The sequence below is a fragment of the Canis lupus genome, chromosome 12 (assembly GCF_048164855.1).
Source record: "Canis lupus baileyi chromosome 12, mCanLup2.hap1, whole genome shotgun sequence".
NCBI classification, from domain to species: Eukaryota; Metazoa; Chordata; class Mammalia; order Carnivora; family Canidae; genus Canis; species Canis lupus.
The window spans coordinates 46,739,983-46,752,540 of NC_132849.1; positions in this window are offsets into that span (position 1 = coordinate 46,739,983).

Genomic DNA, 12,558 nt, shown 5'->3' on the forward strand with positions numbered 1-12,558 from the left:
AGGCATCCCTGAGTACAGCATCTTAATATTCCCTTCAGCAATGCACAAGTATTCAGGTCTCTCCTTGTATCCTGGACAGCACTTACTATTTTCCATCATTAGGATGTTTTTTTTTTAGTAGCCATCCTAATGGGTGTGAAGTGGTTGGCATTCATTGTGGGTTTTTTAAAAAATTTTTATTTATTTATGATAGTCACAAAGAGAGAGAGAGAGAGAGGCAGAGACACAGGCAGAGGGAGAGGGAGAAGCAGGCTCCATGCACCGGGAGCCCGATGTGGGATTCATCCCCGGTCTCCAGGATCGAGCCCTGGGCCAAAGGCAGGCGCCAAACCACTGAGCCACCCAGGGATCCCCTCATTGTGGTTTTGATTTTTATTTCTGGAGTGATTAGTGATGTGTTGAGCACTTTTTCATGTACTTTTTTTTAAAGATTGTATTTATTTGAGAGACAGAGAGCATGAGCAGGGGGGAGGGGCAGAGGTAGAGAGATAGAGAAGCAAACTCCCCACTAAGCAGGACTCCTGGTGCAGGGGGCTTGATCCAGGACCAGAACCCAGGATCATGACCTGAGCCAAAGGCAGATGCTTAATCAACTGAGCCACCCAGGTACCCTTTCTTGTGTGTGCTTCTTGACCATTTCTATATCTTTGGAGAACTAACTAATTAAGTCCTTTACCCATTTGTATGTATATATGTAAACTCTATGCCTAGCCTGGGGCTCAAACTCATGATCCTGAAATCAAGAGTCCCATGCTCTATAAGCTGAGCCAGTGCCCCAGCCTTTGCCCATTTTTAAATAGGATTGGCTTTTTTTTTTTTTTTTTTATTTATGATAGTCACACACACAGAGAGAGAGAGAGAGAGAGGCAGAGACATAGGCAGAGGGAGAAGCAGGCTCCATGCAGGAAGCCCACGCGGGACTCCATCCTGGGACTCTGGGATCACTCCCTGAGCCAAAGGCAGACGCTCAACCACTGAGCCACCCAGGCGTCCCTGGTTTGGTTTTTTAGTGTCTTTTGGATATTAATTCCTTATCAGAGATGTGTTTTGCAAATATTTACCCTTTTTTTTTTTAATATTTACTCCTATTCTGTGGGTTGTCCTTTCGTTTTGTTGATAGTGTCCTTTGATGAACAAGTTTTAAATTTTGATGAGATTCAATTTATTTCTTGTTCCTTTTATTCCCTATGCTTTTGGCAGCATATCCAAGAAACCATTGCCCAAATTCAATGTCATGAAGGTTTTCCCCTGGTTTTTTTTTTTTACTAAGCATTTTAGAGTTTTAATCTCTTACAGTAGGTGTTTGATGTGTGTGTTTTTTTTTTAAGATTTATTTATTTATTTATGATAGACATAGAGAGAGAGAGGCAGAGACACAGGAGGAGTGAGAAGCAGGCTCCATGCCAGGAGCCCGACGTGGGACTCCATTTCAGGACTCCTGGATCATGCCCTGGGCCAAAGGCAGGCGCTAAACCACTGAGCCACCCAGGGATCCCCTGATGTGTTTTGTATTTTTGAATATGGTGTAAAATAAGGGTCCAACTTAATTCTTTTGCATGTGTGTATAGTTTTTTATTTTTTATTTTTTATTTTTTATTTTATTATTTATTCATGACACACACACACACAAACACACACAGAGGCAGAGACACAGGCAGAGGGAGAAGCAGGCTCCATGCAGGTTGCCCAATGTGGGACTTGATCTTGGATTTCAGAATCAGGCCCTGGACTGAAGGCAGCGCCAAACTGCTGAGCCACCCAGGCTGCCCATATAATTTTTTTAGAACCATTTTTTGATAAGACTATCCCTTCCCCATACAATGGTCTTGGGATAAATACCACTCAGTTATGGTATAGAATTCTTTCAGCATGCTGCTGGATTTGGTTTGCTAGTATTCTGTTGAGGATTTTTGCATCTATATTCATAAGGGATTTTGCTCTGTAGTTCTTTTACTGTGATATCTTTGTCTAGCTTTGGGATCAAGATAATGCTGGTATCATAGAATGAGTTAGGAAGTGTTTCCTCCTCTTCTGTTTTTCAGAGTATTTTGAGAAGGATTGGTGTCAATCCTTTCTTAAGTCTGGTAGAAGTGTGTAGTAGAACCTGTGAAATCATCTAATCCTGAGCTTTTCTTTGTCTGGAGGGTTTTGATGACTAATTCAATCTTTTATTGTAGGTCTGTTCAGATTTTCCATTCCTTTTTTTTTTTTTTTTAAAGATTTTATTTATTTATTCATGATAGTCACAGAGAGAGAGAGAGAGAGAGAGAGGCAGAGACACAGGCAGAGGGAGAAGCAGGCTCCATGCACCGGGAGCCCGATGTGGGATTCGATCCCGGGTCTCCAGGATCGCGCCCTGGGCCAAAGGCAGGCGCCAAACCGCTGCGCCACCCAGGAATCCCAGATTTTCCATTCCTTCTTGAGTCAGTTTTATTCATTTATGTGTTTCTAGAAATTTGTCTGTCTCATCTAGATTACCTAGTTGTCACACAATTGTTCACAACATTTTTTTATGATTCTTTGTATATCTATGAGGTTGGTAATAATGTTCTCTTTTTTCATGGTCAATCTAGCTAAAGTTTTGTCATTTATGTTACACTTGAAAGAACAAACTTTTGGTTTAATTGATTCTCTCCATTGTGTTTCTATTCTCTCTCTCTTTTTTTTTTTTTATCTCTAATCTTTATTATTTCCTTCCTCCTACTGGCTTTGGGTTTTATTTGCTCTTCATCGAATTCTTTTCTCTGTTAGCTTTTTTTTTTTTTTAAGATTTTATTTATTCATGAGAGACACAGAGAGAGGCAGAAACACAGAGGGAGATTCAGGCTCCTCACAGGAGCCTGAGGAGGGCCTTGATCCCAGGACCCTGGAATCATGCCCTGAGCCAAAGGCAGACACTCAACTGCTGAGCCACCCAGGCATGCCATCTCTGTTAGCTTTTGGTTTGTTTATTTTTGAGTGCCAAAACCCACTTTTGTCTTTTTAGTTATAAGCCACTACAAGCTCCATAAGGATGCAAACTGAGTCATATATTGTTAGATATTCTCCAGAGCACTTTATATAGTAGCTATTTCACAGGTACATACTTGGGACAGTAAATCCTTCTTGAATCAACATAGAAAGCTGATAGGTGACCCTTAGGAACCTGTTCCTGGTCCTACATCCCCTTTTCCAGTTGGCATCCCTTGCAACCATCCAGTTCAGATTATGAACACAGTGATCATCCTTGAGCATTTGCCCTCCCTCAAGACAAATATCTAGGCTAGAGCTGTCCAATAGAACTTTTGGAGATGATGGAATTGTTCTGCACTGTCTAATACATTAACTGCTACCAACATTTTGCTACTGAATATTTAAAATATAGGTAGTATATCTGAGGGACTGGATTTTTGGTTTTTTAATTTAAATTAAGTAGCCATATATGGCTAGTAGTTATCACATTGGAGAGTACAGAATTCTAATGTCTTCAATTCTGAATTTGTCCCATGGTTCTATGTTTATTCAAAGTGTCATGCTTCTTAAAAATATAGCCTCTTGGAACTCACCCCATGCCTACTGGATCAGTATCATCTCTTCCCTGAGGACTCCTTCTAGAGTTGCAGTATCTCACCTGAGCTCCATCAAAAGTAAAATGAGGAGCACCTGAGCAGCTCAGTCAGTTGAGCCTCAGACATTTTTTTTAAAGATTTTATTTATTTATTCATGAGAGGCACAGAGAGAGAAAGGCAGAGACACAGGCAGAGGGAGAAGCAGGCTCCATGTAGGGAGCTTGATGTGTACTCGATCCTGGTGCCCTAGGATCACACCCTCACCCAACCACTGAGCCATGCAGGTGCAGAGAGCCTCAGGCTTGATTTCAGCTCAAGTCATGATCTCAGGATTATAAGATCAAGCCCCACATCAGGCTCTGTGCTCACCAGGGAGTCTGCTTGAGATTCTCCCTCTCCCTCTCTGCCTCTCCCCTTACTCTTGCACACTTTATTTCAAATAAAATCAATTTTTAAAAAAGATTTTATTTATTTATTCATGAGACACAGAGAGAGAGAGAGAGAGAGAGAGAGAGAGAGAGAAGAGACAGACATAGGCAGAGGGAGAAGCAGGCTCCATGCAGGGAGCCTGAAGCAGGCCACAATCCAGGTCTCCAGAATCACACCCTAGGCTGAAGGCAGCACTAAACTACTGGGCCACCTGGGCTGCCCCTAATTCAATCTTTAAAAATAAAATGTAAAAAACAAATAAAATGAAACCCAATTTTGTTATTGCTTATCCTTTCTATTGAATTTTTATATTCTATATCATTATTTCTGTTTTTATTTTTACTTTCTCCCAGCCTGTGACTTGCCTTGTAAAAAGGTGTCTCAAAAGTGTCTTTCAAAGAGCCCAACTTATCAACGTCTAGTTTATGTTTTTGTGTCCGTTGTAAGAAATCTTTGCCTACCCTTGGTCACAAACATTTTTTTTTAGGCTTTATTCTAAAAAAAAAAAAAATTATCAGGACGCCTGGGTGGCTCAGTGGTTGAGCATCTGCTTTTGGCTCAGGGCGTGATCCTGGAGTCTTGGGATCAAGTCCCACATCAGGCTCCCTGCATGGAGCCTGCTTCTCCCTCTGCCTATGTCTCTGCCTCTCTCTGTGTCTCTAATGAATGGATAAATGAAATCTTTAAAAAAAAATTATCTTTTTAGCCTTGTGTTAAAGTCTATAATCAATCTGAAGTTAATCTTTATAATTAGTATTGAATAATGGCTGAGCTTTATTTATTTAGTTTTTTGCTTAGGGCTATGCAGTCTAGCAGAATTTATTGAAAAGTATCCTTTCAAAAAAAGAAAAGTATCCTTTCCCTGTTAATCATCTTGGCCTCTTGTCAAAAATCAATTGACCATATGTGTGAATCTCTTTCTGGACTTTCTATTCATTTTCATTGAGCTATATGACTATTTACACACCCTGATTATTAGAACTTAATAGTAAGACATAAAATGAGGTAGTGTAGTTTTCCAATTTTGTTTTTTTCCTGTTTAGGTGACTCTAGGTTCTTTGCATCTCCATGTAAATTTTAGATTCAGTTTCTTTTTTTTTTTTAATTTTTATTTATTTATGATAGTCACACAGAGAGAGAGAGAGGCAGAGACATAGGCAGAGGGAGAAGCAGGCTCCATGCACCGGGAGCCTGACGTGGGATTCGATCCCTGGTCTCCAGGATCGCACCCTGGGCCAAAGGCAGGCGCCAAACCACTGCGCCACCCAGGGATCCCTAGATTCAGTTTCTTAACTTCTGAAATGTCTGCTGGGATTTTTACTGGAGTTGGTTTGGCTCTGTTAATTAATTTGGGGGATGATTTTTGTCCTAATGATATGAAGTATCTGGTGAACATCTCCCCTTGTTAAGTTTTTCCTCAGTAACACTTTATTTTTCGGTATATCATTTTTCCATATATTTTGTTAAATTTATCACTACTATTTCAAACTATATCTAATTGGTTGTAAGTATAGAAATAATTTTTATAAATTGATCTTCTATGCTATGACTTTGCTAAATTCATCTGTTAGTCCTACTAGGGCTTTTTGTTGTTATTGTTTTAGACTTCTTAGGATTTCCTATGAAATTATGAGATTATCATGTTTGCCTGTAAAGACAGTTGCTTCTTCCTTCTAAACTATACCTTTGCCAGGCCTGGATGGCTCAGTTGGTGGAGTATGCAACTCTTGATCTTGGGATTGGATATAGACATTACTTTTTTAAAAAGATTTTTAATTTATTTATTCACAAGAGACAGAGAGAGAGAGAGAGAGAGAGAGAGAGAGAGGCAGAAACATAGGCAGAGGAAGTAGACTTCATGCAGGGAGCCTGATGTGGGACTCGATCCCGGGACTCCAGGATCACACCCTGGGCCGAAGGCAGCCTCTAAACCTCTGAGCCACCCAGGCGTCCCTATAGAGATTACTTAAAAAAACAAACAAACAAACAAAAAAAAAAACTCTATATACCTTTTATTTATTTTTCTTTTTTTTAAATTTATTTTTCTTTACTATTGCTTTGCCTGGGACTCCTAGTACAATGTTGAGTAGAAATAACTAGACATTCTTGCCACTTTCCTGAAATTAAGAGGAAAGCCATCACCTTTCACCATTTGTTATTGTGTTAGCTATAGGACTTTTTATTCTTTTAAGATTTTATTTATTTATTCAGGAGGGACACAGAAAGAAAGAGGCAGAGACATAAACAGGCTCCATGCAGGGAACCTGACAACGGGACTCAATCCTAGGTCTCCAGATCCTAGGACTGGATTCTAGGTCTCCAGGATCACGCCCTGGGCTGAAAGTGGCGCTAAACCACTGAGCCACCTGGTCTGCCCCAGCGATAGGACTTTTTAGATGCTCTCTCTATAAGGTTGAGGAAGTTACCTACTAGGCCTACTTTCCAAAATGGTTAAAATCATGGATGGATGTTGAATTTGTCAAATGCTTTTTCTGAATCTAAGACACCATATGGATTTTCTCCTTTATTATATTGATATGGTGAATTACATTGATTGTTTTAGTTTCAAATATTTAACCAATCTTGTTTTCTTGGGATAAATTTCATTTGGTCTTGATTTATCGTTCTTTTTGTATATTCATGGATTTGATTTGTTGTTGTTAGGAACTTTTGTGTTTCTATATATGAAAAGAATAACTGTGCTTTCTTTATATTATTGCTTTCAGTATCAGGATAATGCTGACTTATAAATGAGTTGAGAAATGTTTCCTCTTCTATATTCTAACAGAATTGGTGTAAAATTGATATTACTTTTCTTTAAATATTGGATAGACTTCACCAGTGATGTTATCTGGGCCTGTTGTATTACTTGTAGGATAGTATTTACTTACATGTTTAATTTATTTAACCGATAATAGGGGTATTCAGGTTATTTAATTACTTTATTTTTTTTATGAGTGAGTTTTCATAATTTCAGTTCAAGGAATTTATATACTTTGTGTTTTGGAACTTATTGGCATAAAGTTGTTTATTTTATTTCTTGTCTCTTTAATTTTTTTTTTTTTTTTTTTTTTTTTTTTTTTTATTTATGATAGGCACACAGTGAGAGAGACAGGCAGAGACACAGGCAGAGGAAGAAGCAGGCTCCATGCACCGGGAGCCTGACGTGGGATTCGATCCCGGGTCTCCAGGATCACGCCCTGGGCCAAAGGCAGGCGCTAAACCGCTGCGCCACCCAGGGATCCCTATTTCTTGTCTCTTTAATGTTTTTGGCATAAGTTGGCAAATAGCAGCCCATGGGCCAGATCTACTCTATGATCTGTTTGTGTATGCTGAGCTAAGAAAAGTTTTTACATATTTAAAAGATTGTTAAAAAGCAAAAGATCAAAAACGAAACCAAAACAAAGAATATGTGTCAGAAACTATATGTGGCCTGGAAAATCTGAAATATTTTATAAACTGGCCCTTTATAACAAGAAAGAATTCTGCTGACTCCAGGTCTATAAGATCTTGAGAGATGCTCACACTCTCATTCCTGAAATTTGTAATTTGATTCTTCTTCTTCTCCCTGCCCTCCCCCTCCCCCATCTTGATTGCTCTAGCTAGTGGCTTATCTTTTTTCTGTTTTCTTTTTTAAAAAATATTTTTTCTTTTTATAGGAATCAACTTTTGATTTAATTGAATTTCTATATTGTTTTCTATTTTATTTTATTTATTTTTAAAGATTTTATTCATTTATTCATGAGAGACACAGAGAGAGAGAAAGAGAGGCAGAGACACAGGCAGAGGGAGAAGCAGGCTCTATGAAGGGAGCCTGATGCAGGACTCGACCCTGGGGACTCCAGGATCATGCCCTGGGCTAAAGGCAGGCGCTAAACCACTGAGCCACCCAGGGATCCTGTTTTCTATTTTATTGTTTTATGATTTAATGTATATAATTTCCTTTCTTCTGCTTATGTGTAGTTTCTTTGAAATTCATGCAAGTGTTTGCATGTATCCCTAAGTAATTCCCCTTTATTTATTTATTTTTAAGGCCTTTATTTATTTATTAATGAGAGACACACAGAGAGAGAGGCAGAGGGAGAAGCAGGCTCCATGCAGGGAGCCGGACATGGGACTTGATCCTGGATCTCCGGATCAGGCCCTGGACTGAAGGGTGGCGCTAAACCACTGAGCCACCTGGGCTGCCCTGTCCAGAGGTTCTTTATACCTAACAGATTTGGTGAATTTAGGCTGTAAATCTGAGGACCACTTTGTTGTTTTGAATTCTCAAGGAATATGTTTTTTCCTCTTCATTCTTAGTTTATATGTTGGAAAAGGCAGTTTTCCTTGCAGTTTCCTGAGGATGAATGATGGGATGGTTGGCAGGTTTCTTTCTTTTTCTTTTTTAAATATTTTATTTTTTTTGAGAGAGAGAGCATAAGCAAGGGGTGAGACAGAGGGAGAATGAGAAGCAGACTCTCCACTGGGCAGGGAGCTTGAGGTTGGGCTTGGTCCCAAGATCCTGGGATCATGACCTGAGCCCAAGGCAGATACCTAACCTAATGAACCACCCAGGTACCCTGGCAGGATTATTTCTAATTCATCCTTCTATTTAAGTGTATTCTTTTGTACCAGGATTTGGGAGGGGGACTGCATAGAACTCTGTAGCTTGAGCAGATTCTGGGCTTTGTCTTGTCTTTTTCTTTATTTTCTTTAAGATTTACTTTTTTAAAGATTTTATTTATTTGAGAGAGAGAGAGAGAGAGAGAGAGAGAGAGATAGCATGACCAGTGGAGAGAGGGAGAAGCAGCTCCTGCTGAGCGGGAGCCCGATGTGGGGCTCAATCCCAGGACCCCAGGGATAGAGACCTGAGCTGAAGGCAGATACTCAACTGACTGAGCCACACAGATACCCCAATATTTATTTATTTTAGAAAGGGAGAGAGTGCACTCCAGCATGTGGTGAAGGAGGGGGGAGGGGCAGAGGGAGAGGGAGAGAGAATCTCAACCTGACTCCCCACTGAGCATGGAGCCCATTGTGGGGCTCAGTCCCACCACCTATGAGATCACAACCTGAACCAAAACCAAGAATTAAAGCTTAACCAACCCAGCCACCCAGGACGCCAGCCCGTCCTGTCTTTTCTATACCCTGAAGACAGAAAAAATAGTTCAAGTTCACTGGGGTTGAGCAAATGCATTGAAAATGCTTACTACTGGTCTGGATTCCTGCAGTGACTATTTTTGGTCTAAGTATTTTTTGGTATCTTGTCAGCTCATGTAGTTTTAAGCAAAGCTTAAAAACAGATTTTTATCTACTTTTTTCTCTGGTTCATAATGCAGAAAACGAGCAACTCTCATATTTTCTTCAAGCCTTCCTTTCTTTTGTCCATAATGTTCCCTTATTCTGTTTTGTGGTTCAAGATTCATCTTAGGGCTTTCCCTAAGTCCCTGCTTGAATTAGTGGTCTGTGCCTCACTATCACATTGTATTATAGCTTGCTGGTTTCTTGCCTTTCATTCCCTCTTGTCTGTAAGTACTTTAGAGGGCCAGAACTATGTGTTAATTATTTTTATTTTTTTAATTTTTAAATTTATTTTTTAAGATTTTATTTATTCATGAGAGACACAGAGAGGCAGAGACAGAAGCAGAGGGAGAAGCAGGCTCCATGCAGGGAGCCCAGCATGGGACTCGATCCCCAGGACTCCAGGATCACACCCTAGGCAGAAGGTGGGGCTAAACCACTGAGCCACCCAGGCATCCCCTGTGTTGTTGTTTTTAAAACAAATTTCCCTATTTCCTGGTCTGGCAGAGTACCCAACAGGAGTTTGGGTCAAAGTAAACATTTGTTGATAGTAAATGGTACAGGTTATTTTTTTATTTTTAAAAAGATTTTATTGGGATCCTTGGGTGGCTCAGCGGTTTGGCGCCTGCCTTTGGCCCAGGGCGCGATCCTAAAGTTCCGGGATCAAGTCCCGCGTCGGGCGGAGGGAGAAGCAGGCTCCATGCAGGGAGCCCAATCCAGGACTCGATCCAGGAACTCCAGGATCACGACCTGAGCCAAAGGCAGATGCTTAACTGCTGAGCCACCCAGGGATCCAACTGGCATAAATTATTGATATGGGATTGTTGAACTCAACAGTGAAGAAAGAATTCTTGAGACATTTTACAGTGCAAAAAAGTGTTTTTATTTTAGCACAGGGACATGACCTGGCAGAAGGCTGCATTGTGATTGTGAGGAGTAACTAATTATATAGGACTTTTTATCCCTATGGAGGTGAAGATGACATTAGGGTTCCAGGATATGGAATCTATAAGTTTCTAGAGGTTTATTTATTAAGATCATTTTTTTCTTTTCCTTTCTTTAAAAAAGATTTATTATTTACTTTTGAGGTGGAGAGGGGCAGGAGAGGGAGAGTCCCATGTGGACTCCATGCTGAGCAAGGAGCCCAAGGTAGGGCTTGATCTTAAAAGCCTGAGATAAAGATATGAGCCAAAACCAACACTCAGACACCCAACCACCTGTGCCCCTTTCTTTTCTTTTTAAATTAATTATTTTAAAAGATTTTATTTATTCACAAGAGACAGAGAGAGAAAGAGTGAGAGAGAAAGAGAGAGAGAAAGGCAGAGACACAGGCAGAGGGAGAAGCAGGCTCCCTGCAGGAAGCCCAAGGCTAGACTGGATCCCAGACTCTGGAATCAGGCCCTGAGCTGAAGGCAGAGGCTCAACCACTGAAACACTCAGGCGTCCCCCTTTCTTTTCTTTCTTTCTTTCTTTTTTTTTAAAGTTTTATTTAATTCTACATCCAACATGGGGCTTGGGACACCTGGGTAGCTCAGCAGTTGAGCCTCTGCCTTTGGCTCAGGGCGTGGTTCCAGAGTCCAAGGATCAAGTCCTGCCTCCAGCTCCCTCTATGGAGCTTGCTTCTCCCTCTTCCTGTGTCTCTGTGCCTCTGTCTCTCTCATGAATAAATAAATAAAATCTTAAAAAAAAAAATCTACATCCGACGTGCGGCCAGAAGTTTTTGTATTCTTAATTCTTGCAGGGGTGTGGGCGGCAGTGATAAACCTTTTATTTTTATTTTTTTTTAGTGATAAACCTTTTAGGAAAAGAATTGTTTCATTGTAACTGGGCCTTAGATCTATCTGGATAAGGTCATCCAAATCATGACCCCCAAATCAAGAGTCACATGCTCCTCTGAGTGACCCAGCCAGGTGCCCCCAAATTGTATTTTTCTTCATTAAGACAGCTACAAACTATAGAAGTTCGTGTCCCATGTGGCTGGTATATTTATCAGTTGACCATTTGTTTTTCCCCTGCGTTTGTTCTTAGGCAGTGACTAGTGCCTGAGGAATGTTATATATATATATATACATGTATCTTACCTTAAGGGGTGAGGGTGGGGAGATTGTGAGCTGTCAGCTTGTGTTTTGCCCTCAGCTTGCCTTTTGCTCTGTCATCAGGTTTAACAGCCCCAGTCATAGCCCCCCTTTCTCAATTTAGGACCATTCAAACAAACACAGAAACAAAACAAGGAGGAGGTACACAAATCCTTTTTATCCTAATTTGCATGACATACACCTCTTCAGGACACTTTATATACAACTGAAAACCAGCCTCTTTCCGTAGGAAAACTGTTTATTCTCTTGAGTGATCTCATTCATAGCTAACTGATGCAGGAAAACCAGATCTGGTTCCATTATGCGGTCTCCACACCCATGAGGTGGGTTTTAAGTGGTGGGTGATTATGTTGTAATTTAATGTAACCGGCCTTTGCCTGCTTCCTGGAATCCGTACTTCTTTCCAAAAAGAGAAATTACCTCCATTCTCAGTGCTGGATGAAGTTTTGTTGAAGGACCGGGCAATCGGATGGCCAGAAAGCTCTTAGTTGATGCAGCTTGGGTATTTTTATAGGATTTTTCTTGAGCCTTCAATTTTTCTTACTGCAGCAAACAGGAAGAACTTATGCCCAGTGAACACCGGGCGCTCTATTGCTTGCTTACGTACCACGAATTTTGGTGAAATTAATTTCTACTCTACTGGAGAGCTTTTCACATGGTCTTAATCTTTGAAAGTTAAATCACAAATGTTGTATTTTGTGTTCAGCTTTTTTTTTTTTTTTTTTTTTTAAGATTTACTTCTTTATTTACTCATGAGAGACAGAGAGACAGAGACACAGGCAGAGGCAGAAGCAGGCTCCATGCAGGGAGCCCGACGTGGGACTCCGTCCGTACCCGGGATCACGACCTGAGCCAAGGCAGAGGCTCACTCGCGGAGCCACCCAGGCGTCCCTCAGCTTTTGCATTCTTTTTTTTTTTTTTTTAATTTTTATTTATTTATGATAGTCACACAGAGAGAGAGAGGCAGAGACACAGGCAGAGGGAGAAGCAGGCTCCATGCACCGGGAGCCCGACGTGGGATTCGATCCTGGGTCTTCAGGATCGTGCCCTGGGCCAAAGGCAGGCGCCAAACCGCTGCGCCACCCAGGGATCCCAGCTTTTGCATTCTTAATTCTTGCGGGGGTGCGGGCGCCAGTGATAAAGAAACCTTTTGGGGAAAGAATTGTTTCATTGTAACTGGGCCTTAGATCTATCTGGATAAG